At 43.6% G+C, this 25,355-nt stretch overlaps 1 long non-coding RNA gene across 1 annotated transcript; it reads left to right on the top strand.

Annotated features, from left to right (window-relative positions):
• Positions 1-224: 224 nt before the first annotated feature.
• Positions 225-25,022, top strand: LOC147002877 (uncharacterized). The gene is made up of 3 exons (XR_015048074.1): positions 225-428; positions 604-718; positions 24,781-25,022. It is a non-coding gene; the product is annotated as an uncharacterized LOC147002877 (long non-coding RNA).
• The last annotated feature ends 333 nt before the right edge of the window (positions 25,023-25,355 follow it).

Genomic DNA, 25,355 nt, shown 5'->3' with positions numbered 1-25,355 from the left:
GAATCCAGTTTCTGGGGAGAGGGCCATGTAATTGACCTCAGGGTCTTGAGGTCCAATGCCCCATCTGAGAAATGGGATAATAGCACTTTAAGCCAACCCACATCAATCTCTGTTACAAGCCTGCTTAGTGCCATGCCATGGCTTGGTAGCCATAGAGACCACCAAAGCTGAACAGTACACATTTCATGTAGTTCAAATTACATGAAATGTAGTTCAAGTTACATGGCTTTGCACTCACAGGAATGCATTCTCAAGAAGTCATCTTTTAGTTTTCTTCTGGTGGCAAGTTTAGGAAAATGGAAAAGTCTTTGGAATTGCCTCCTCAGCCACTGTAGGCTCTTGGTTTCCAAGATGATGCTTCTGGGGATTCACTTCTCTCTGTGCTCACATTTCACAGGATCTGCTGGTATTCATGACTACTCATCATGGTGAGTCCCATCCAACAGGTTCTCTCTTCTGGCTTTGAAAGGGTAACCCCTTGGCTGCAGTGCTCATTCTGGGCATGCATGGGAGCTGGGTGGGGCTTGGTGGGCCTCTGGAACATGTCTAGTTTCCTAGTTGACAGGACTGCTTGTTTCCCTTTCCTTCCCCCTGCATCCACAGTCCAGCAGCCACGACTCCTCCCATGATGCTTTCTGGGCACCTGCCACAAGAACTGAGACTGCTCTACAGTAGAATTCCATGAAGAACCTTGACTTTGTACCAGCTTCAGCCCAAGGTATAGATTTCACTGTAGAAAGGGGGCCTTGTGAGGTCACCACAAAGACCCTCTAGAGTACAGACAGGCTAACTTGCACTCCTGAGACCTTGAGGGACTCCATCCTCATCCCTCACTAGATCTCAGTTTCCTCATTTGTATAATGAAACACTAAGGTGCTCCTTTCTCTGATCTAGTACATTCAAATAAAAATAGTGTTATTGCTAGGAATGTATGTGGTGCCGAAGTCCATGTGATAAGGGCTTGGTCCTCAACATGGGGCCTTTGGGGGATCATGGAACTTTAAGGGGTGGTGTCCAATGGGACATCCTTAGGTCATTGGGATTGTACTCTGGAATAGGATGCTGGGATTCCAGCCCCTCCCTTCTCTAGTTTTCTTTGGCTTCCCAGCTGTGGTGTTTTCTGCTCCCAAATACTCCCACCACAATTTACTACTTTGCCCCAGGCCCAGGGTGACAGGGACAATCAATCATATCCTAAAGCTTCCAGAACTATTAACCTAAATAAACTTTTTCTCTCTGTAAGTTGGTTACTTCAGGCAATTCCTTATGTGATGGAATGCTGACTAATACAGATGGGTGAAGACAGAGGTCTTTGAAACAGATGAAGCTGTCATGAGTGGAGCCCTCTTATTGGCTAAGGTTTTGTTCTGTTGGCATCTGGTATGAGAAGATGACTTAGTCAGCAGCCATTTGGCTCCAGGAATAGAAACAGCCGGAACTCCACTTAAGAGCTGGAAGATGGGGGATTTTCAAACTTCTAATTTCAGGGAATTACGACCAAGGTGGCTTCTCAGAGACTGAGTCATCAGTAAGTCTTCTTCTTGGCCTCTCTTGGCTGCATCTCTGAGCCCAGCTCTTTCCCCAAGTTCATGGCAGTTCTACTGTCACAGTTATTCCCGGTGTGGCCTGCCTGGCAGTGGCTGCAGCTTGATCCGCACTTCTCACCATCACCGTACAACTTACCAGTCTTGGTAGCCTCAGGCCCACCATGGGAGAGGTGTCCTCCTTAGCTTTCTCTGGGATATGTCACATGAGAGTACCATCCTATGTGACCTAGGCCTGAGTCAGTAAGGTATACAGGTAAGCTAGATACTACTCCCTGGGATTCAGTGAACATCCCAGTGTTTCAATTGCTGTGAGTCAAGTGTGTCTTGGGGTCCTAGTTATAGTGCAAGGTGACACAGACACTCAATGACAATACAGGGCTTAGATGTGGTCCTCTAAACTCATAGCATAAGATCTTCTCAGAGCATCACTATGGTCTTTCTCTTGTTCAAACACAGAGGAGAACTGGCCTTTGATGGATATGCTCTACCACTGAGTTGCAGAAAACAAAATGACATAACATTACAGCTATGCAGAATGTATTGTAATAAGCCTGGGGAGGCAGAAAGGAGCATTCATAGATTGACCATCAGCTGCTAGATCTTCTCAGGACACATTTTGGATTCCTTCCCTTGCCTTCTGACTACATCTCCAAACACAGCAAGAGAATGCATGTGCTCTGTCCTGTATCCACACCCTCCCAACTGTACCAGAATAAAAGAACACTTATTCAGAGAAACAAGGCTAGGCCATAGGACTGCAGTCAATAAACAGGCAAGATTTATGCCATGAGGAATCTAAGGACAGACAAAGTCATTTTTTGATTTGCTGTGACAAGAAGCTGTGGGAGCACATACAGACCTGGCCTGGCTCCCAGGAAGACCCTGGCAAGTGTTGGGCTGAGGCCTGAGGATGAATTGTGCCCACTGCTGATGTTTTTGAATGTGCCCAGAGTTATGTGTTCCTTTGGCTTTTCTCCTGGGCTCCCATAGCTACAGGTAACATGATCACATCCATGCCACGGATCAGGAACTGAGTCGGAGTTTGTATGCATTAGCTCATGTTACATGGTTTGAGAAGAAGCGTTACAGTCTGTCTGTCACACAGAACATCACTGGGAACTTGTGTCAGTGGACATGCAACCATGTGACAACTGATAAGTTGGCAATGTTACTCAACAGCAGCTGGAGGCTGGGAGAAAGAGCAGCCAAGAGCAGGAGGTGGTCTGGGGCCTTGGAGGGCCATGTTAAGGCTCACGGGCCAGGTTAACAGTTTGCTCCATAGTGCCAAAGAGATGGCTCAGTCTTTAAATTGACTGACATACATGCTCGTGGACAAGTTTGGATCCCAACATCCATATAAAAGCAAGGTGAGGTGGCATGACTCCAGTGCTGGGAGTACAGCCCCACCCCTAGGACAGCTGCTAGGAACCCCATTCCCTCCACACTAGAGGGGTTCACTTCAGCCCCAGCTGCTAATTTCTTGGCCTTGCAATATCTACAAGTAGCAGAAGAGGCGAATGGAGACAGGAAGATCCTTGGAACACACCGACCAGCCAGGTTACTAGGCAACTTGATAAACTCCAGGTTCAATAAAAGGCCCCTGTCTGTCTCAAAAAAAATAAGAAGGAGCCAGAGAGATTTCTCGGTGGTTCAAGCACTTGCTATCAAAGCATGAGGACCAGAATTTAGATCCCAGGTAAATCCGTATGAATGACAGGTGGGTATGGTGACTTGTCTATAATTCCAGCCTTGGAAAGTGGAGACAGGGGATCATCAGAGCAAGCTGGCTTGGGAAACAAGCCCTGCTGGAGAACTCTCGATGTAAGTGAGACATATCTTTAGTGATTAAGGTGGAAGCCATTGTGGACAATTTCCGGTGTCAACCTTGAGTATCTGCATCCATGCACACATACATATGCACATATCCACACACATGCAAAAACACGTATGGACATAGTCACAAAGACACACAAAAGTCTTTAAATTTGATAGGTAGAAAGACACTAAAGGAATTTAAGGACAGGAAACATATGATTGTAAATGTGTATTTTTAAAAGACCGTTCTGTTTATGGGATGACACACAGATTGGAAGGGGGCAGGAGGAGATTCAAGAAGACAAAATTCGAGGCCACTGTCTGGGCTCCGAGGATGACAATGATGATGATGATGATGATGATGATGTGTGTGTGTGTGTGTGTGTGTGTGTATAGGGGGAGCCCTGAAGACAGAGAATTACAGAGAGAGACCTGAAGTTCTTCATTTTCATTTATAACTTTTAGAGGATAATTTTACTTTGAGGATATTTGAGAATAGCTGTGTGTAAGAGGTGGTGGAATGGCAGGGTGTCAGCTACCTATTGAGTCTTCTGCTACTTGTAGATGTTACAAGGCCAAGAAATTAGCAGCTGGGGCTGAAGTGAACCCCTCTAGTGTGGAGGGAATGGGGTTCCTAGCAGCTGTCCTAGGGGTGGAGCTGTACGGTGGCTCTCTCAGCTCACCTCTCAGAGAATTCACATGACTCTTACTACTTCCCAGGAATTCACGTCCTTTGAACCCAGGTTCTTTAAGGGTGTCTGAGCACATCCTGGGGAAGAAATTAGTTGAACCACAGATCATAGCAAAGCTATGAGGATTCTTACCGCAGGCCCCATAGCTGCATTGAGATGTGGAAATGGGGATCAGGGCTGCTACAATGCAGGGAGCTTCTAGAATGGGGCAGAATTTTCCTACTATTACCCTACACAGAAAGTCTTGTGGCCATTTCTGTGCACTTGCCCAGATGACGACATGCTGGGCAGGCATACTGGGTATTGTGCCTATGCTGTCTCTCTCATGGCAATCAAACTTACGGCTGCCAGGAGTGGTGACTGCAGAGGCCTGGAGGCTCTAGAAATGACTCTTGTACCTTGCTGTTAGCCCAAGGTCATGTGCTCTTTCCGAGGCAGCCTTGGCAGCTTTGTAGGCCATGCTGGCTCCACTATACCACACTGTACTAGATCCGACTCTAGCTGCCTCTCAGTTCAGCTAAGCACTCTGCCCAAGGACATGCCCCCAGGCCCCTGGATTGCAAAGCTCCGTAAGAGTCACTTCCCAGGAAATCTCACCCAGGACACTTTGTAATGTGTCAGTGCATTTTGTCAATATACAATAGTTCCATTTCTGCCTGTTTCCAGTTGGGTCCCAGAGGGACTTCTTCTTGAGACTGGAGGTAAAAGGGAGACGGTGGCAGACTTCCAACATGCTGACACACTCGCTGAGCCGCTGGCTCATTTTCTTGCTGTACACGTATTTAGCTCAGTGCCAGGGGGCCTGCCCTCCTGAGGCCCAGGCCTTCACTAAGGACAGGCTCAGAAAGCACAGCTGCGTTCCAGACTAGGAGATTACCCTGTAGACTTCAAGTTTAGGCATCAGACTCAGAGGCTACCTTACGGGGACCACTTAACCAGTCCCATGACAGATGGATACATTTCCTGGGGAAAAAAAACCTAAGATATCTTTCATATCTCTCTCTGTGTTTTCTTCCCTCCTTCCCTCTTTGGAGCCCAGCAAGAAAGGAGCAGCCAGGGAAGGGGAGGAGCCCTTCCTTTCTCTTGTTCTTCTCTGGCTCAACATTGAATTAAAGGAAAGTTGAAGATTCTGCACAGACTACTACAGAAACAGAAGGTGTCAGGGTTAGTGGCACAATGGATGCTTCAGGACAATCTCTGCCCTTTAAAGATGTGTACGTTGTTAGTATGCCCATCCTGATGTTATGTGGGAAACCAAGCCATCTCTGCCACCAATGAATGTGAAGTTGATAGAAAGGCCTAGGGAACCATGTTAAGTGAGACCTTGTCCTAGCTCCTCTGGGCTCAGGGCTTCACTGGTGGCTGTCCCTCTGCAGATCTACCTAAGCACAGTGGACGTGGTGTTGTGTGGAGCAGAGGGTCTTAACTGCATGGAGGGTGATCAAGGTGGACAAGATGAGGAATCTTTCTGCAGGCTCCCCTATCTACCCGCATGTTTACAGACTTTGCTAGGTCCCCAAGATAGCCCTTCTCCAACCTCTAGAACTTTTTGAATGTTCTATCCATTCCATTCTTTGTGGACATGGCTCAGTTAAGGACTGTATTAGGCAGGGTTCTCTTGAGGGATAGAACTGATAGAATGCCTGTATGTTAATAACGAGGATTTACTGGAATGGCTTCTGGCTTCCAAAACAGAGAGAACTGTTTCTCTTGATCTGAAGGCACCTGTTCCGTGGCTTGTGAGTCTGCTGCATAGACCTTTATGGGCACACAGCAATCAGTACCTCTGGCAGCGCTAAAGGTGGGGCCTTCAGGGAACGGGGTGGGAAGAGTAGTCCCTGGTGGACACAGAGTGTGTAGGACTTCTTGGAGGTGGCTGGAAAGAAGGACAGGAATTCAGACACAAAGAAGGTGATAGTCAGAGGATGGAGCCAAACATACCTGTGTGTGTAGCCTGGCACAGCTTCTCGCTTGCTCTTTGATTCATGAAACCCTTTGAGCTTCCTCTTCTGAGAGATCAAATACCATATACTGTATACCTGTTGAGAGAATTTAATGAGCAAGGTCAAGCTAAAAATATCCTGTTGAATTCTAGCACCGTTAAATACCAAGCAGGTAATACCATGAGAAGAGGCAGGGTAATTTGCGTGTGGATCTAGCAACTCTGGCTTTCCAGAGAGCAGACCCCTGAGATCTGACTGCTAATCCACACTTCCTTTCACCAGATTGTCAGGGCAGCAGTCAAGATCATATCTGTGGGTGTCAGAAATGGTGCTCAGGAATCAGAGTAGGTTTGCCTGGAGGAGGGTAGCAGGAGCCAGGTAGGTTCTGGGGACCAGTCCCACAGGGTCTCAGGACACCAGGCAGCAGTACCAGTCACTGAATTTGCTGAGTTTGGTTAAAAATGAAGCTGTGGGCTCCCTGGTTCAGAAAGCATTAAAAAACCTCTAGGCAAGAAGAGCAAAGGAGCAAGTGAGGTGGGGAGCCTTCTGAGCACAGCCCTCCTAAACACAGAGCCCTGGGATAGCAAAAGCTGCAGGTCTGTGGAGCCTCTTTGGCCCAGGGATACTGAAGAAGAGGAGGTGGAAAGATTGTAAGAGCCAGAGGTCAGGGAGGACTGAGGCAACATTTTCTTCTGAACAGGACAGAAACACTGCTCTCATGAGCTCACAGCTGCTGTGGCTGCCTGCACCAGACCTGCCCAAGATCAGGTGACTCGGCTCTCCAGCATTGTTGCTTTTGAGAGCCTTGGGTCCCAGAACCTGGGCTGGGGGCAGAAAGAAAGGACAGACACACAGGCACACACAATGAAGTTGGAGTTTTCTTTTTTTTTTCTTTTTCTTTTACTTTTTTTTTTAATTTTTAATATTTTTATTACATATTTTCCTCAATTACATTTCCAATGCTATCCCAAAGTCCCCCATAGCACCCCCCAATTCCCTACCCACCCTTTCCCATTCTTTTGGCCCTGGCATTCCCCTATATAGGGGCATATAAAGTTTGCAAGTCCAATGGGCCTCTCTTTCCATTGATGGCCGACTAGGCCATCTTTCGATACATATGCAGCTAGAGACAAGAGCTCCGGGGTTCTGGTTAGTACATCATGTTGTTCCAACAATAGGGTTGCAGATCCCTTTAGCTCCTTGGGTACTTTCTCTAGCTTCTCCATTGGGAGCCCTGTGATACATCCAATAGCTGACTATGAACATCCACTCCTGTGTTTGCTAGGCCCCGGCATCGTCTCACAAGAGACAGCTATATTTGGGTCCTTTCAGCAAAATCTTGCTAGTGTATGCAATGGTGTCAGCTTTTAGAAGCTGCTTATGGGATGGATCCCTGGATACGGCAGTCTCTAAATGGTCCATCCTTTCATCACAGCTATGAACTTTATCTCTGTAACTCCTTCCCTGGGTGTTTTGTTCCCAATTCTAAGAAGGGGCACAGTGTCCACACTTTGGTCTTCATTCTTCTTGAGTTTCATGCGTTTAGCAAATTGTATCTTATATCTTGGGTATCCTAAGTTTTGGGTTAATATCCACTTATCAGTGAATACATATTGTGTGAGTTCTTTTGTGATTGTGTTATTTCACTCAAGATGATGCCCTCCAGGTCCATCCATTTGGCTAGGAATTTCATAAATTCATTCTTTTTAATAGCTGAGTAGTACTCCATTGTGTAAATGTACCATAATTTCTGTATCCATTCCTCTGTTGAGGGACATCTGGGTTCTTTCCAGCATCTGGCTATTATAAATAGGGCTGCTATGAACATAGTGGAGCATGTGTCCTTTTTACCGGTTGGGACATCTTCTGGATATATGCCCAGGAGAGGTATTACTGGATCCTCCAGTAGTACTATGTCCAATTTTCTGAGGAACCGCCAGAATGATTTCCAGAGTGGTTGTACAAGCTTGCAATCCCACCAACAATGGAGGAGTGTTCCTCTTTCTCCACATCCTCGCCAGCATCTGCTGTCACCTGAATTTTTGATCTTAGCCATTCTGACTGGTGTGAGGTGGAATCTCAGGGTTGTTTTGATTTGTATTTCCCTGATGATTAAGGATGTTGAACATTTTTTCAGGTGTTTCTCTGCCATTCGGTATTCCTCAGGTGAGAATTCTTTGTTCAGTTCTGAGCCCCATTTTTTAATGGGGTTATTTGACTTTCTGGAGTCCACCTTCTTGAGTTCTTTATATATATTGGATATTAGTCCCTTATCTGATTTAGGATAGGTGAAGATCCTTTCCCAATCTGTTGGTGGTTTTTTTGTCTTATTGATGGTGTCTTTAGCCTTGCAGAAGCTTTGCAGTTTCATGAGGTCCCACTTGTCAATTCTTGATCTTACAGCACAAGCCATTACTGTTCTATTCAGGAATTTTTCCCCTGTGCCCATATCTTCAAGGCTTTTCCCCACTTTCTCCTCTATAAGTTTCAGTGTCTCTGGTTTTATGTGTAATTCCTTGATCCACTTAGACTTGACCTTAGTACAAGGAGATAGGAATGGATTGATTGGCATTCTTCTACATGTTAACAACCAGTTGTGCCAGCACCATTTGTTGAAAATGCTGTCTTTCTTCCACTGGAGGTTTTTAGCTCCCTTGTCGAAGATCAAGTGACCGTAGGTGTGTGGGTTCATTTCTGGGTCTTCAATTCTATTCCATTGGTCTATTTGTCTGTCACTACACCAGTACCATGCAGTTTTTATCACAATTGCTCTGTAGTAAAGCTTTAGGTCCGGCATGGTGATTCCACCAAAGGTTCTTTTATCCTTGAGAAGAGTTTTTGCTATCCTAGGTTTTTTGTTATTCCAGATAAATTTGCAGATTGCACTTTCTAATTCGTTGAAGAATTGATTTGGAATTTTGATGGGGATTGCATTGAATCTGTAGATTGCTTTTGGCAAGATAGCCATTTTTACAATGTTGATCCTGCCAATCCATGAGCATGGGAGATCTTTCCATCTTCTGAGATCTTCTATAATTTCTTTCTTCAGAGACTTGAAGTTTTTATTATACAGATCTTTCACTTCCTTAGTTAGAGTCACGCCAAGATATTTTATATTATTTGTGACTATTGAGAAGGGTGTTGTTTCCCTAATTTCTTTCTCAGCCTGTTTATTCTTTGTGTAGAGAAAGGCCATTGATTTGTTTGAGTTATTTTTATTTTATTTTATTTTATTTTATTTTTTATTTTTTTATTTTTAATATTTTTATTACATATTTTCCTCAATTACATTTCCAATGCTATCCCAAAATTCCCCCATAGTGCCCCCCACTTCCCTACCCACCCATTCCCATTCTTTTGGCCCTGGCATTCCCCTATATTGGGGCATATAAAGTTTGCAAGTCCAGTGGGCCTCTCTTTCCAGTGAGGGCCGACTAGGCCATCTTTCGATACATATGCAGCTAGAGACAAGAGCTCCGGGGTTCTGGTTAGTACATCATGTTGTTCCAACAATAGGGTTGCAGATCCCTTTAGCTCCTTGGGTACTTTCTCTAGCTTCTCCATTGGGAGCCCTGTGATACATCCAATAGCTGACTATGAACATCCACTCCTGTGTTTGCTAGGCCCCGGCATCGTCTCACAAGAGACAGCTATATTTGGGTCCTTTCAGCAAAATCTTGCTAGTGTATGCAATGGTGTCAGCGTTTAGAAGCTGCTTATGGGATGGATCCCTGGATACGGCAGTCTCTAAATGGTCCATCCTTTCATCACAGCTACGAACTTTGTCTCTGTAACTCCTTCCCTGGGTGTTTTGTTCCCAATTCTAAGAAGGTGCACAGTGTCCACACTTTGGTCTTCCTTCTTCTTGAGTTTCATGCGTTTAGCAAATTGTATCTTATATCTTGGGTATCCTAAGTTTTGGGCTAATATCCACTTATCAATGAATACATATTGTGTGAGTTCTTTTGTGATTGAGTTAATTTTATATCCAGCTACTTCACCTAAGCTGTTTATCAGGCTTAGGAGTTCTCTGGTGGAATTTTTAGGGTCACTTATATATACTATCATATCATCTGCAAAAAGTGATATTTTGACTTCATCTTTTCCAATTTGTATCCCTTTGATCTCCTTTTGTTGTCGAATTGCTCTGGCTAGGACTTCAAGTACAATGTTGAATAGGTATGGAGAAAGTGGACAGTCTTGTCTAGTCCCTGATTTTAGAGGGATTGCTTCAAGCTTCTCACCATTTACTTTGATGTTGGCTACTGGTTTGCTGTAGATATCTTTTATCATGTTTAGGTATGGGCCTTGAATTCCTGATCTTTCCAAGACTTTTATCATGAATGGGTGTTGGATCTTGTCAAATGCTTTTTCCGCATCTAACGAGATGACCATGTGGTTTTTGTCTTTGAGTTTGTTTATATACTAGATTACATTGATGGATTTCCGTATATTGAACCATCCCTGCATCCCTGGGATGAAACCTACTTGGTCAGGATGGATGATTGTTTTGATGTGTTCTTGGATTCGGTTAGCAAGAACTTTATTGAGGATTTTTGCATCAATATTCATAAGGGATATTGGTCTGAAGTTTTCTATCTTTGTTGGGTCTTTTTGTGGTTTAGGTATCAGAGTAATTGTGGCTTCATAGAATGAGTTGGGTAGAGTACCTTCTGTTTCTATTTTGTGGAATAGTTTGTGAAGAACTGGGATTAGATCTTCTTTGAAGGTCTGATAGAACTCTGCACTAAACCCATCTGGTCCTGGGCTTTTTTTTAGTTGGGAGACTATTAATGACTGCTTCTATTTCTTTGGGGGATATAGGGCTGTTTAGATCATTAACCTGATCTTGATTCAACTTTGGTACCTGGTATATGTCTAGGAACTTCTCCATTTCATCCAGGTTCTCCAGTTTTGTTGAGTATAGCCTTTGGTAGAAGGATCTGATGGTGTTTTGGATGTCTTCAGGATCTGTTGTTATGTCTCCTTTTTCATTTCTGATTTTGTTAATTAGGATGCTTTCCCTGTGCCCTTTAGTGAGTCTGGCTAAGGGTTTATCTATCTTGTTGATTTTCTCAAAGAACCAGCTCCTTGATTGGTTGATTCTTTGAATAGTTTTTCTTGTTTCCACTTGGTTGATTTCGCCCCTGAGTTTGATAATTTCTTGCTGTCTACTCCTCTTGGGTGAATTTGCTTCCCTTTGTTCTAGTGCTTTTAGGTATGTTGTCAAGCTGCTAATGTGTGCTCTCTCTAGTTTCTTTTTGGAGGCACTCAGAGCTATGAGTTTTCCTCTTAGAAATGCTTTCATTGCGTCCCATAAGTTTGGGTATGTTGTGGCTTCATTTTCATTGAACTCTAAAAAGTCCTTAATTTCTTTCTTTATTCCTTCCTTGACCAAGGTATCATTGAGAAGAGTGTTGTTCAGTTTCCACGTGAATGTTGGCTTTCTATTATTTATTTTGTTATTGAAGATCAGCCTTAGGCCATGGTGATCTGATAGGATGCATGGGACAATTTCAATATTTTTGTATCTGTTGAGGCCTGTTTTGTGACCAATTATGCGGTCAATTTTGGAGAAGGTACCATGAGGTGCTGAGAAGAAGGTATATCCTTTTGTTTTAGGATAGAATGTTCTGTAGATATCTGCCAGATCCATTTGTTTCATAATTTCTCTTAGTTTCTCTGTGTCCCTGTTTAGTTTCTGTTTCCATGATCTGTCCATTGGTGAAAGTGGTGTGTTGAAGTCTCCCACTATTATTGTATGAGGTGCAATGTGTGCTTTGAGATTTACTAAAGTTTCTTTAATGAATGTGGCTGCCTTTGTATTTGGAGCATAGATATTCAGGATTGATAGTTCCTCTTGGAGGATTTTACCTTTGATGAGTATGAAGTGTCCCTCCCTGTCTTTTTTAATGACTTTGGGTTGGAAGTCAATCTTATCAGATATTAGAATGGCTACTCCAGCTTGTTTCTTCATGCCATTTGCTTGGAAAATTGTTTTCCAGCCTTTCATTCTGAGGTAGTGTCTATCTTTTTCTCTGAGATGAGTTTCCTGTAAGCAGCAAAATGTTGGGTCTTGTTTGTGTAGCCAGTTTGTTAGTCTATGTCTTTTTATCGGGGAGTTGAGTCCATTGATATTAAGAGATATTAAGGAAAAGTAATTGTTGTTTCCTGTTATTTTTTTGTTAAAGTTGGCATTCTGTTCTTGTGGCTGTCTTCTTTTAGGTTTGTTGAGGGATTACTTTCTTGTTGTTTCTAGGGCATGGTTCCTGTCCTTGTATTGTTTTCTTTTCTGTTATTATCCTTTGAAGGGCTGGATTCGTGGAGAGATAATGTGTGAATTTGGTTTTGTCGTGGAATACTTTGGTTTCTCCATCTTTGTTAATTGAGAGTTTGACTGGGTATAGTAGCCTGGGCTGGAATTTGTGTTCTTTTAGTGTCTGTATAACATCTGTCCAGGATCTTCTGGCTTTCATAGTCTCTTTGTGAAAAATCTGGTGTAATTCTGATAGGCTTGCCTTTATATGTTACTTGGCCTTTTTCTCTTACTGCTTTTAGTATTCTATCTTTATTTAGAGCATTTGTTGTTCTGATTATTATGTGTCGGGAGGTATTTCTTTTCTGGTCCAGTCTATTTGGAGTTCTGTAGGCTTCTTGTATGTTCATGGGCATCTCTTTGTTTAGATTTGGGAAGTTTTCTTCTATAATTTTGTTGAAGATGTTTGCTGGTCCTTTGAGTTGAAAATCTTCATTCTCATCCACTCCTATTATCCGTAGGTTTGGTCTTCTCATTGTGTCCTGTATTTCTTGGATGTTTTCAGTTAGGATCTTTTTGCATTTTACATTTTCCTTGATTGTTGTGCCGATGTTCTCTATGGAATCTTCTGCACCTGAGATTCTCTCTTCCATCTCTTGTATTCTGTTGCTGATGCTGGTATCTATGGTTCCAGATTTCTTTCCTAGGGTTTCTATCTCCAGTGTTGCCTCACTTTGGGTTTTCTTTATTGTGTCTACTTCCCTTTTTAGGTCTAGTATGGTTTTGTTCATTTCCATCATCTGTTTGGATGTGTTTTCCTGTTTTTCATTAAGGACTTCTACCTGTTTGATTATGTTATCCTGTTTTTCTTTAAGGATTTGTAACGCTTTAGCAGTGTTCTCCTGTAATTCTTTAAGGGATTTTTGTGCTTCCTCTTTAATGTCTTCTACCTGTGTAGCAGTGTTCTCCTGTATTTCTTTAAGTGTGTTATTAAAGTCCTTCTTGAAGTCCTCTACCATCATCATGAGATATGCTTTTAGATCCGTGTCTAGCTTTTCCGGTGTGTTGGGGTTCCCTGGACTGGGCGAAGTGGGAGTGCTGCGTTCTGATGATGGTGAGTGGTCTTGGTTTCTGTTAGTAAGATTATTACGTTTACCTTTCGCCATCTGGTAATCTCTGGGGTTAGTTGTTGTCGTTGTCACTGTTTAAAGATTGGAGCAGAAGCTGTGTTCCACTCACCAGCAGTCTCAAAATCCTGTGGCGGGGTTCGTGGGTAGCTGGCGGGTGTCAGCTGACCCTGCGCTCTAGCTACCCCAGTGCTGTTCCGGCCGGATGAGGCCTGTGGCCCTACTCAGGCCGGTCTCTGCTTCCCTAACTAATGTAGTCTCTGGTCCCGCGCGCAATTGGATTTGAGCAGAAGCTGTGTTCCACTCACCAGAAGTCTTAAGATCCTGTGGAGGGTGTTGTGGGTAGCTGGCGAGTGTCAGCCGACCCTGCGCCCTAGCTACCCTGGTGCTTTTCTGACCGGAAGAGGCTTGTGGCCCTACGTAGGCCGGATTTCTCGAAGTTGGAGTTTTCTAATGGATTCAGTTGCAACATGGAACCTCAGCTCGTTTATTAGGTACAGCATATGGGCAGGTCTCAAGCTTTGGACATCCCAGAGGAGGAAGCTGCAGTTGCTAGTCTGTAGGAGAGCGGTCTCAGGCTCTGGACATCCCAGAGGAGGAAGCTGCAGTTGCTAGTCTTACATAAAGTCATCAGTGGTTACACTGAGCAATTGTTCAGACACTCTGCTTGGGCTCTGCTTTGCCATCCATCTTGGGCCTGGTCTGTATGGATAACGGCTTTGCCAATTTCTCAGGGGCCGATTGGTCTCGGAGTCTTCCACTAGCTGTGCCTATGTCAAAATTTACATTCATGTGGATCTATTTCCTACATAGCATGGATTGGGGAGGGACAGGAAAGACTCCACCCCCTCCTTGAGGAGCTGTTTACAGTTGTTGGCTAGGGAAGGGCCATGCTGTATTGGATTGTCCCTTACCCATGTGTGTATGGGCAGCACTAACAGGACTCAGTGGTATAAAAACAAAAGAAAAAAACCAAGAAGGATGTGAATTTATGGGGGTTGGGGAGAGGTCTGGGAGAAGCTGCAAGTGGGGGAGTTAAGGGTGACTATGATCAATATATGAGCATGTGAAATTCTCAGGGTAAGTAGGCTTAGCTCTGGTCTTTCAGTGCTATCCCATCATCATGACACCTATTAACACCATTGCTCTGAGCAGGGAACAAATGGTCTATCACTAGTCCTTGCTCTGTCTTTCACTGTGTTCCTCTTTTTGGAGGGAAAACCCCATCCAAGTTCTGAAACACAGTGTAGCAAGTGACCTCAAAAGATCCTCTTCCTGATTGAAGCTCAAGTTTATAGTAATGGCTTCCAGAGTTCATCTTCCCTGAGATGAGACGTGACCCTGAGTTTCTCTGGGTTGATAAAGACAGAGACCGTCTGGGGTCACCCCTGACATTCTCTCAGCTCACCTGTGGCCTTTGCCTGGAGCCGTAAGCTGGTGTTTCACATCGGTAGGCCCGGGAGCTTATGTCTCAGTAATTCAACCACTATGGCAGCTGGTTATTTTCCCCAAAGATTTAATACTTGTCATTTATCTGTGTCAAAACTGCAAAGAAGAAAGTTTCCAAAGACAGATTTATTATGTGCACTGAGCATCTCAGGTGCAGCGGTGCATACAGATGGGCCAAATCTCACATTTCCACCATGGTTTTGTTCTATAAAAATAGCCACTCTTACTTTGCATTCAGACAAGTGAGAAATATACAGTCTTGGGCCGGGAGTCACCATGGGGCACTCATAGAAAGCCACAGTATTGTGGGAATGGGCTCTTGCTGTTGGTTTTGGGGTCAGTCACAAGCTGGCAGGGTGGGCTTTGGGAAGGAGCAAGCTGCATCCAGAGTCGTTCGGTAATTTATGAGGCTCAAAATGACAATGTGTGGCCTCCAGGTTAAAAAGCGTTAAAGAAGTGCCATTATAGATAAAGCCTTTTCTCTTTTCCGGGGTCTTTCTCCAGGCTTGTCATGGTGGTTCCCATTTGTTATTTAATGTCCTAAGAAAAATTTAAGTTTTCTGCTAATACCATGGGTCTCAAAGTTTATTTTTCTATCACACAATGTAGATATAAATGCAAATGTGGAGCATTCGACTGGCACACGGAAATCAGTGCAATTTTACCACTCCTGTCTGGGAGTTTGTTCTGATAGGGAATCCTGAATTGTCCATAAGAGAATAAACCTAAGCTAGGCTTGAAAAAGGAGGCAAGAAGGGTCTCCCCGGCAGGAAGGGTCTCCCTGGCAGGAAGGGTCTCCCTGGCAGGAAGATACTAAGGAAGGACCCCTGAGTGTCATAAGTGTGGATCCTTCCAGGGGCTCTAGAGTCCTGCCCCAGGATACAAGCGGTTATGCTCAATCTTCTCCCCTAAAGCATGGTAAGCTCCACCTCCCTTGGGCTCCACCTCCTTCCGGTGGAGGACTGAGGCCTCAGAGGCCAATAGGAGTCTGGCTTAGAAATTAAGTCTTACAGTTCTCTTTTGCATGAATCCATGGCTTCAATTCAGAGTAGATGAGTTCCTTTATGGTGGTTTAGGTGTCACTGCTATATGTGTCACGTGTGGTGCCTGGTCCGCAGGAGATGTGACTTCTGGGCTGGCCTTCCTCCAGATGGGCAGCATCGCTGCAGCCCTCCCTGAACGATCTGCAGGATGTGTGAGAGAGTCTTGCTTCCCTCTGAGCTGCCTAGGATGGAAGGCAACTCTAACTGTGGGGTGGGGTTTAGACGAACAGTCCTGTCTGCAGGCCATCTTGAGAGCTATCCTTGGGTGACAAGAGCAAAGACCATGAGTGAGCTGAGGGCCAGAAGCCCTGTGAATGTCCCCTTGCCTATCCCATGGGATCCTATTTCCAAAACACACCCAGTGATAAAAACATTAGTGATTTACAAATGGCAGCCATGAGGCAGTAAGCTAGAAGCACAAGGCTTTACCGAGGAAGAAGTAAGTATCCCTGAGAGTATCTGTATCACTGCACTGCCTGGGCCTGCCCTAATTGTAACCTTAGATTAAAATCATGGCCTGGGACTGACACTACTCTGCCTGAGAGTCTGTGGGCCTCTGGATTCAAGGAGGTTATCGGGTGTTAGAGCCACAGGGCAGAGAACAACCATAAAAAGCACTAGACTCAGGGAGGAACTAATCTGAAAGATTAATGACAGTGCTTCCTACAGATGGTCCGTAATCTAGGGTGTTTTCACTTTACGATGGTGCAGCACTGATAGTTATTGAGTAGTCCATACATCCAATTTTGCATTTGGATTGTTTCCTGAGCTAGTGGTATGTAGTATGATTGACTCTCGATTTTTAAATTTAAATCTTATGTGCATGCGTGTTTTGCTTGCATGCATATTTGTGCACCATGTGTGTGCCCAGAGCCTCCAGAAGCTGGAAGAAGGCCCCGGATCCCTTGGAACTGGAGTTATAGGAGGCTGTGAGCTGCTATGTGGGTGCTGAGAACAGACTAGGTCCTCTTTGAAAGCAGTTGGTGCTCTTAATGGCTGAGCTATTTTTCCAGTTCCATGACTGACACTCTAAGATGCTGGGCAGTGATGAGCCAAAGCTCCCAGCCACACAGACACAAGGATGAGCAGCCCATGCTCTGAAGTATGCCATGCTGGTGAGACAGTGTTCAGTAGGTGAGCTATTAAATGCATTCAGCAGGATATTTTAAATTTATGATTGACTTATCAGGCTACAACTCTATCGCAAGTCAAATAGCATCTGTATATAAAAGATGATAATAAAAATAAATGGTTAGAGAAAACTGCATTATTCACACATGTCATGGTCATGTACTTTGGAAAAGAACACAGGCAAACAGTAGCAGAATGACAGAACCTGCAAACGTTCCTCATTCTAGACAATGTCCTCATAGGAGAGCAGCAGAAATTGGTTCCATTGTCTTTGGTTCTTTTTCTGTACTCTGATAAAATACCCTGGCAAAAGGAATTTAAGGAATAGAGGATTTATTTGGCTCCTGGAACCTGAAAAAGGTTACAGTCTACCTTGACAGGAATATCACAGCAGCAGGAGCTTGAGGAAGCCAGTGACACTGCATCCCCAACCAGGAGGTAGAGAGCAATGTATGCTGCTTCATTCTCTTTCCCTACACAACCCCTACAGGATTCTAGCCAGGGAATTACAGGACAGAATGTGGTCCTGTCTAAAGATGGGTGTCTTCACATCAGTGAACACAACTAAGCTAGTGTCCCCCAGGTATGCCCAGGCGATTGTCAAAGGCATGCCCTGGTGACACTCACAGGTAGGTATACCCAGGTGATTTTTCATTCGGTCAAGCTGGCCATCAATACTAACCCTCACACACTGAGAGGCAGAAGAGGATGAGGCCATGAAGATGGAGCCAGAGGCTTCAGAGATGAGGTCACAAACAATCTTGGTGTTGCTTGAAGCTGGAAAAGGCCAGGGGCAGATGGATCATGGCTCTGTGGCATGTTGCTTCTAACAACTGAGGCTGATCTTTGGTTGTTGGCCTCTAGAACTGTGAGAGACTACATTGCTGTTGATTGAAGCAGACACTGTGTTAGTGGTCATTTTTATAGCAGCCTTAGACAGTGTGCAAACTATTAGAATTAATAAGTATGATTAGCAAAGTTGCCAGATACGGGATAATATGCAAAAATCAATTGTATTTCTTCCAGAAAATTTCTACAAGTTAAAATGAAGACAAAATATTCAATTTGTAATATCATCAATAACGTTCATGTTGCCAGGATAAAGTCTAATAAAAATATCACTGAGAGAATTTATAGAAAATGTAAATTAATGAAGAGATATATCATGTTCATGTATTGGAAACTCCACAAGATATCATTTCTCCCACACAGTATCTGTAGACCAGATAAGCCTAATAAAACTAGGTAATTTTGTTCTATTGGCTAAAACTATTAAATAGGTTTCAAAATTCATATGGGAATTCAAAGGACCAAGAATAGACAGTCTGGGAGAAGAATGGATAATTTACACTTTGAGTTTAGTAAGGTCAATTATTCATTTATAGTCTTTTAGACAATACAGAATTGTCACCAAGATAGAAAAATACCAATGACTCCCAATGGATCCCCCTAAAAGTCCATCTGATGTGTAATCTTGACAGTGAATGCGGAAGGAAAATTGATATAGTAAATGATGTCCCATGGATTATATGGAAAATATGGCATTCTTAATTTTATTATCTTATACCAAGGAAATAACTAAATACCAATATGCAGTAGCTATAAGCATAAACAGTAAAACCCAGAAAGTTTTAGAAGAAAATCTGGGGTCACAAATATGCTATATTTGAGTATGTAAAAGGAAGGCAGTAAAAATTTCATGCCAGAGTGGAAATAAGGCACTTTGATATCTATATCCAACAGAGAACACAACTGCAAAATTTAGAGAGAACCCTAAGCCACCAACTAGAGAAAGAAAACCCAACAGGGGAAAAACAGGCAAAAGACTTAAATATACATTGCACAAAGAGAACATCCAAATGGCTGTTAATAAAATAAATGAAGGCAACCATGTGAAAAGATATTCAATTTTATTAACAAGGAAATGCAAGTTAAGCCACTCACACCCAAGGTCCTGGCTAAAGAGGGAAAAGCCATGACATTCCAAATTAAGGCGGGTGAGAATGAGGGATGAAATGAGCTCTGCTCTGCTGCTGGTGGAAGTGTAAATCGGTATGATGATCTTGGTAACAAGTTTATCAGTGTCAAAGCAGAGTACATGCATACCTATAACACAGCTGTTCTACTGATTATATACCCAGTAGAAATGCATCAGTGGGCACAGCAATAACATGCTCTAGAATGAGCAGAAAAGGACTACTTGTAATATTTTTGAAAAGGATTACTTCCTAAATATCCAAAACTAGTAGTCTGAAGATACCATTTTGGTATACTCATGTATTACAATGCTGTGCAAACAGGTTATTCCACACAACAGCATACATTCATCTCAAATGCAAGATGTAGAGTGTAGAAAGACTAGCTGATTATTACTCTAACTTTATAGACATCAGAAACAGGCAAAACTATGCTGTTGGGTGTTGAGACAATGTTGCCCTTGGGTAGATGTAGTGACTGGAAGGTACCACCCAGAAGGACTATGGGGTCCAGGTCAGGTTCCATTTCCATCTCAGTGATGGTTGTATTCATGCGTTTAGTCTGTGAATATTCATTGAGTTTGACATGCATATGAAAAAATGAATTGCCCCAGTAAAAACTTACAGAATAAAATAGAAACCACAAACACTACAGTGGTAGAATAAGGCTTAATTAAGGAAACTGTTAGCACAAAATAGACATTTTAAAAAGTGATAGATGAGGCTGGGCAGATTGCTCATGGGTGAAGCACTTATGTTGTAAGCATGAGCATCTGAGTTGGGAGCCCCAGCATCAGTGTACGAAGCCAGGCATGGTGGTACACATCCACGGCCCCAGTGCTGGGGATGTAGAAATAGGAGGATCTCTGGGGCTTGTTAGTTATTGGGTCTCATTTAATCAGTGGGTTTCAAGTTCACTAAGAGACCCTGTCTCAAAAAAGTTGGAGAGATAAAATAAGACATCTAAGACTGAACTCTGATACACATGCGCGTGCACACACACAACTGGAACTTTTTTTGACTGCTGCAGAGCATAAATTATCCCCTGCTGACCATCTGCTACCTTGCATACCACCGCCTCCCTCCGACGCTGTGAGTATTGGACTGACAAACGAGGTCCTGTACAAATCGGATTCTGCTCAGTGACTGAAATTTGTCAAGATCAGCGTCATCTCACTGAGCATTATCCGATTTGTGAACTGAACCCTGGTGATCAATTCTCTCTACTAACTCGGAATGACGACTCTGCTTTCGACATTTTTCTAAAACGACCTGCCAAGTGAGTCAAGGAACCTCGAAAGAGCCATGACTAAGGTTCTCCACGATCATCTCTGACAGATTTCATAGCCCGGTATGAAATCTAGGGGAAAACAGAAATGGCTTCTAATGGGATTTTTGCAAGGTTCAGTAAGGTTGAGGAGCATAGAGATGCCCAGATAGCTCTGTGACTTGCCTCCTCAGTATTAGCTGGCTTCTGTATGATGTTTCCTCTTGCTTTCTCTATCAGGACTCTCTTGAGAAACAGAACCTCTAGAAAGGGCTTAAGTCTATCGGCTTACACACAGTCTAGGTAGCCCAATAGTGTCTGGAGAGGCTGAGAACATGGGAGGTGTTCAGCCTGTGAGGCTGGATCCCTCAGATGTCCCAAATTGTTGTTGAAGAACTGGAGGGTTTCTGTAGGGCCACTGGCCTTCAGTCCATCTTAGAGGGCTGAGGGAGCTTGGTGAAGGAGTTTTGATGTCAGGGAAGGATAGCAACAGCAGGAAAAGTGAACAGGGTGGATGAGCTTGTCCTGAAGACTTGGAGCAGCAAAGACTAAAAGCATTTCCTTGGAACCACTTATATCTGGTCCATCTATAGAAGATGCTCCCATGTTTAGGGTAGGTTATCCCACTTCAGATAACCTAATCAAGAAAATCTTTCATAGGTGTTTTCAGAGACTTGTCTCTTCGTAGATTCTAGATCTAGTTAAGTTGATGCCCAAGGGTGGCTATCACATTCTCCAAATGTTATAATGACGCTAAGGCCAAATCCTTAGATATTTCCATGGTGACTCTTATTGAGTGCCTGTATCCATTGACTTGTCTACATGCCTCCAGCATACAGTGGCTTATACAAACATTGCTATTGTTACCATCTTTAGAGGGCTCTGCTAGGTCATGGCTTCCTCCCTCTTGTTTCTGGTGGAGTATATGGAAGTCAGACTTGTACGTCACTGTCCTCCTTAACAATGCCAATGGGAAAGATGCAGTGGAGTTAGTGTACCTGGGCAGTGCCACTCACTATCTTTCTTCTGAGAATCCAAGGTTGGTACCTGGGGACTGCAAGTACTTTCTATGGATTATGTCCATAGAAAGTGACATGTCCCTGAGATCATGTCACCTTAGAGAGAGGAAAAGAAAGCTGGACTCAGAGGCAGAAGGAATGAAGCTGGTGTATAAAGGAAAGGCAAGAGGGCATGGATGGAGAGGAGGGGAGGAGAGGGGAGGAGAAGGAGCAGGGGGAAAGAGAGGGAGCTGGATGTTTTAGTTTTTGACACCTTTTCAGTGCTAGTTTTCTCTCCTTTGGTTGGATACATCTATCTCCATATCATGAAATAAATGCACAATATTCCAATTACCCTCCTTTTAGCTTATGCTAGCTGAAATACAGACTCCACAAACAGTTTACATCTAAACTACAACATATCACATTAGGATTAGAGTACATTGACAATGTGATGGCAAATAATCAGGGTTGTGTCCAGAGAAAGCAAAGTTATTCAGGGAAACCACAGACCCTGTGTGCTGATGACTTAACACCAGCCCTGATGTGTCCTTTCTCAGCAAACAAAACCTGGAACAGGTGGGTGGGACTCGCGGGTATGAGCTGTGCTCAACCATGAGATTCACGATACTGAAAGCTCTGAAAAATAATCCCACCTCTAGAGACGGTGATTAAATCAGTCAAGGCTGGTGTCTGCATGATGTCAAAGCTCACTGTGGTCCTAAGGTATGCCTGGGTGAATGACCACTTAGTTATATGATCTGCCACATAAGCATATGGAAATAAATTAAACCCAAACCAGTCTTTAAAAGACATATGGAGCAATGCTGAGACTACAGGGGACATTCCAGCATCCTAATTCAGAAGGTGTGTGTGACGCAGTAAATGGAGTTCTCCTCTGGGTCCCCTTAGTAAGCACTCAGCTATTCCTGAGTAGGAATGAAGGATCATCCCAAAGGACCAGCAGGAAAAGATGCATTCTCAGCATGGACCAGAGAATCTTTTTCTCTCAGCTCCCTCCTAGATGGATTTGAACGTCTGTTTTGGACAGACATTTTCCTTACCACACAGGAGTCTTTTAGCTTCTCTGTAGCATCCTTTGCAGCACCAGACAGGTGAGGTAGACCGATGCCAACTTATAGTGTGACGCAAACGACCTTACTGGTCCGTTAGTGGGGTTGGGTCAGTGTTTTCTCAAGAGTGCTAGGGTCATGATGGAGATGGAAAGGTGGTTCAGTGGTCAAGAGCACTGGCTTCCCTTCCAGAGGATTAGACTCCCAGTTCCCACAAATTGGCTTACAAACACCTGTAACTCCAGTCCCAGGGGATCTGGTGCCCACTTCTGGCCTCTGTGGACACCAGGAATGCACACAGTATACAGACATAAATGCAGACAAACCGCCCAAACACATAAAAATATAATTCAAATAATTCAAAAACACCAGGGAGCCTGACAAGGACATAGATAAGGAGAACAGGAAGAAGCAGTCTGCAGGAATCTTCCAAGAGCTGAGATTCTCCTGAGAAAGCTCTCAGATACAGCCCAGCACACAGCTGAAAGGCCAATTGAGCCCCCACATCTCTCCATCAGACCAGAACAGCAGTAATTTTTGCTTGGAAAACAAATTTACAGCAAGTGGACCAAAATGCCCACCCCATTCATAAAACATCCTGGTAAACACCCACGGAGCATTTAACCTTGAGAAATATAGTTTCCAGGTGCCCTCTCAGAGCTAAATTGTTTGCAAAATATATGACCATGTGGCTGAATTAGTTAACTTGTTCCTTAGGGTTATCGACCATAAGTCAGTTTAATATTGGAGGCGTCTACCAAAAATGATGACTTTGTAGAGCACTGGATCAGTACTCCTTCTGTATAACATTAATTAGATAGCAAGTAAATTATCTGTTTAGGTCTGTTTTTTGTTCACAACACCATGGCGTGTAGGCATGAAGCTCTTCTCCTATATTTTTACGATGAAGAGATGATATCATGGTAGTCTAATCCCCTAGGGGTCCTATCAAGACTTTCAGGTAGAAATTAAAGTGAACACAGGGCAGAAAACATATTTATTTTACCCCTTTGGAAAGCACCATCTAAGTCATCTATCATCCAAAAAAATAATGTTATTGGGTAGCTCCCAAACAGCGGACAACAGCCACCAAATTTGGCCAAATGGCTGTCTTACAGGGTAAGAGTGTGCATTTTGTTGCTTTCTTCTTCTTTTTGTGTTGAGTTAGGATATCAGTATGTGGTTCTGGTTGGCTTCAGGATCACAGTCTGCTTGCCTTGGTCTCCCCTGTGTTGGAATTAGAAGCATGTAGCATTGTGTCTGGCATTAATAATTTTTATTATAACTGGCTGAAAGATGTCTAATATTTTGTGACATATGATGCCTTTGCATATGTAAATAAGCCTCAAGTTATGCTAATGCAAGCAACCCTAATTAAATGCAATGGGGCATGCACACACACACAAACATATACCCACATATACAGACACATACACACGTGCATACACACTCACATGTGAAAGTAAGAGGGAGACTTGTTGAGAAGGGGTTTAGTGGAAAGGGAAAGTGGACAAGAAAGGATAATGAGGGAGAATTCCATCAAAATACAGCATATATATCTCTATCTCTATATATGTATAGGTATATGATATATATGACATATATGAAGTATACGATAAATGATGTAAACATATACACATCATATACACATATGAAAGAATAACTAATTAAAATATAGAAAATTCAAATTTCAGAGTCCATATATTAGCTGTGACTAGAATCTAACCACACTGTGCATAGATTGACTGTGGCTGCTTTCACACATAATAGTGGAACTCAGTTGTTACACACAGAGAGTCAGTATTTATTCTCTGATCCTTTACAGAAAAGTCTTTAGGGGCCCCCTTTCAAGGTGAACACTGCAGCATCCATACTGAGCCCATGGGACCTTCATACAAACAGCAAAAGGCAAGGCAACATCCAATATTACCAATGACCTTTTTAATCCCCACCACAGGTATTTAATGAATAGAGCAAAAGTCAGTACCAGGATAAACAGGTTTGCGTTTTGAAATACCTAAGAATAATGGAGAACAAAGGACATAGTCTTACACATTGGAATTACTTGGCAGGAGAGGTAGCCCAGTTGGTGCTGTGGTTTAGAGGACAACTGTCCCCCAAATGTTGGAAGCCGTCTCTTAGCAGAAAGCAGCTATCATCTCTGCAGCCATCTCAGGCTATTTACTTACAGGTGGTACTTTTCCACCCTGATGAGAGACTTGTTTTCCTAGCATGATATTTTTGCAAGAAGCCCACCACCACAGCTGAACACTCTGATAACATCTTGTTTTTCTTCTACACATCCTGGACTGTGGTTAAGTGTCTCTAGCTGCACTCCCCAGCTTGTGCTTATATACCCATAGTTGCCTTTTAATAAACAAGACTTGAGCTTTGAGCAGATAGCCTGTGTTGTCTCCATTCTTCTCGTCTCTTGCCACTCAGTCCCCACTCTCTCTCTTGCAGACCCTGTTGACTGACCCTCGGACTGGGTCACCCAAAGGCACACAAGTTTGGACATGCGGTCTGCAGTTGATGGTGCTGTTTGCGGAAGTTCTGGAACTCTTAGGAAGTAGAGAGTTGCCAGAGGAAGTGTGCCACTGGGGGCTGGTTCCATTTCACTGCTTCCTGTGTGTGACTGACATGTGATCAGCCAACTTCCTGGTCCTGCTGCCCTTTGTTCCTGCCCTTCTAAACACTCACCCGCCCTCGGGAACTGCAAAATGAAATAAACTTTTGTCTTTAAGTTGCTCCTAGCCATGGTATTTTATTACAGAAATGGAAAAGTAGCTAATGCAGGCAGCAAAGTGCTTGCTGTGTAAGCACGAGAGGCTGAGTTTGGATCTTCAGCATCCATGTAAAAAACCTGCCCTGTGCCTATGATACAAGAGCTGAGGAGACTGAGAGAGGAGGCTCCTGGAGCTTGCTGTCTCCTTAGTCTGTCTGAAGCAGTGAGTTCAAAGTGCGGTGAGAGATTCTGTCTCAAAAGAGGAGAAGTGATCGAGGAGATACCTGACCTCTGACCTCTACACACGTGTACA

The sequence above is a fragment of the Mus caroli genome, unplaced genomic scaffold (genome assembly GCF_978045245.1).
Source record: "Mus caroli unplaced genomic scaffold, Mus_caroli_1 scaffold_8, whole genome shotgun sequence".
Classification (NCBI taxonomy): domain Eukaryota; kingdom Metazoa; phylum Chordata; class Mammalia; order Rodentia; family Muridae; genus Mus; species Mus caroli.
This window is presented reverse-complemented; position numbering and strand designations above follow the sequence as displayed.